Source organism: Papio anubis, chromosome 11 (assembly GCF_008728515.1).
Source record: "Papio anubis isolate 15944 chromosome 11, Panubis1.0, whole genome shotgun sequence".
Taxonomy (NCBI): Eukaryota; Metazoa; Chordata; class Mammalia; order Primates; family Cercopithecidae; genus Papio; species Papio anubis.
In genome coordinates, this window is record NC_044986.1 from 77,066,316 (window position 1) to 77,068,922 (window position 2,607).

Here is a 2,607-nt window from a genome sequence, read left to right on the forward strand (position 1 = left end):
GTCAAGCCTCACAATCATGGTGAAAGGTGAACGAGGAGCAAAGTCATGTCCTACATGGCTGCAGGCAAGAGGGCTTGGGCAGGGGAACTCCCATTTATGAAACCATCAGATCTCATGAGACATACTACCATGAGAACAGTATGGGGTAAACTGAGCCTATGATTCAATTATCTCCATCTGGTCCTGCCCTTGACATGTGGGGATTATTACAATTCAAGGTGAGATTTGGGTGGGGACACAGTCAAACCATATCAGTGAGTGATGCCTGATGTGGCCCGCTGTACATTTCATGGGAAGCCAGGAGAACCTGGAGGCAAAGTGTCTGAGAATCAGCTGTCCATCTTAGAAATGTAGAAGTGGAGCCCTGGTGAGTAGTGATAACCTATGGAGAAGTTACTAACACAATTTTGTATTAAATAAAATATTTCAATAAATCTTTTTTTGCATTCAAAGGTGATTAAGAAAGTAAAAACTATACTTTTTCCAGAAAACTGATTATATCATTAAGCAAAAGGAAAAATCAAATGATTATCTCAATTAAAGATCAAAATGTCCTTTGAGCAAATCCCATATCCATTCCTAATGAAAATAATGTTTAAAAAGTGGATATAAAATTATGTTTCAGATGATTTTATATCTATCTTAAAGGTATGTCAAAGTGATAATATGCATCAAAGCCTTAAAATGTGCTTATCTTTTGCCTCAACAATTCCATTTCTAAGAATTGAACTAATGAATAATTCAGAAGTGCACATGATATTTCCTTTTGAAAGTTGTTATCTATAATACTAAAAATTGAGCACGACCTTCATATTCAACATTTGTAGCTTAGATCTTGACAGTACTGACACAAAAGAAAAATCACATCACTGTTCAGCCTTTGGAAGTCACACCGTAGAACTGGGGTTGGCAAACATTTTCTGTAAAGGGCCAGGTAGTAAATATATTAGGCTTTGGGGTCCATGTGCTCTCTAACTGCAATGATTTAACTTTGCTGTTGCAGTGAGAAAGCAGCCATACACAACATATAAATAAATGAATATGGCTGTATTCCAGTAAAACTTATTTATGGACCTTGAAGTTGGAATTTCATATAATTTTCTTTCAACACAAAATCATATTTTCCCCCCAACCATTTAAAATGTAAAAACAATTCTTAGCTCACAAGCTATAAAAATGCATGCAGTAGGCAAGATTTGATCCCTGCTCTAGAGGAATATTTTGTAATAGCAAGTAAATTGCTCGTATATTGATAAATAATAAAATAATAAATGCTGGAGAGGGGAGTAAGTTATAACTCACCTCCAGAGAGTAGTACATAATAGTTGGTATCTGACAGTGTGGTTTTGGTGCAAGCTGAGGCTTGAAAATAATGCTCTCATGTTTCCTCTTTCTTTTTTGGACCCTGCCCTACCTAGGCTAGCCTGCTAGAAGGATGTAAGGCATGTATGTAGAGCCAAGCTGTCCCACAGCCTGCTAGAAGGATGTAAGGCATGTATGTAGAGCCAAGCTGTCCCACTTAAGACTATCATAGAGCAGCCAGTCCCCATGAACATACCAACTGAATTCCAATGCATGTATGGCCCCTGATAAGATCATCTAAGCCCAGCCTCCATGAGTAAAACTGCTCCCCAATCATAGACTTGTGAGAAGTCATAAGTGGTGATTTTTGTCAACCATTAAGTTTGGAGGTGATTTGTTATGGTTCAGTGTTAGCTGAATCAGATGGTTGTGAGTAATGGTATTGATGTCTAAATCTGCAGGTAATCCAACAGGACTAAGTGGGGGCAGGACGACCAAGGTGACAGATCACGGAGGTACCAGGGAAAGCAGCTCAGGGGAGAGGGTAGGACTTCACATCTATGGTAGGGGAGGCCCTAATTCAGGGGGCCTCTTTTTTATCTGGTCCCCATGGCTACATGCCACCATGTTATTACTCTTTCAAAGACCAGGAAATGGCCTTGCTAGCCAAGAACATGTTTTTCAGGAGATACCTTATGCTTGTTTATAACACTCTTGGCTGAGAAAGTTAGAGCCATGGGAGTTTCATAGGAATTGTGATTGCAGCCATCTTCAGTATTTGTTCCTAGATGCTAATTTGGAATTTGGGCCACAAATCCCAAAATGTTTTAATAGTTTCTTCTAGAAGAATTAGGGACTCTCCTGTAAACGAATGTCCCTGGGCTTGTCACAAATACTTCTGAGTTCCTAAGATGGATATGCATAGCAGGGCCATCTCTGACCCAAGTATTTTGACTGTTTGATCAGGAATGGTACCCTTTATTATTTTGTGCCAAAAGAGGGCATCTTACAATGCTGCATACACAGCTGACCCTTGAACAATGTAGTTTTGAACTAGGCCAGTCCACTTAACATGTGGATTATTTTTCAGACAAACCCAGATCAAAAATACTGTATTTGCAGAATCCAAAACCCCTGTGTACAGAGGGCTGACTTTTCCTATACCCAGGTTCCTCAGGACTGACTGCAGAACTCGAGTAAGTGTGGATTTTGGTATACACTGGGATCCTGCAACCAATCCCTGGCAATCCTGAGGGATGGCTGTATATGCATAATGAATTCAGTAACTTGAAATTGCTTTGGTGA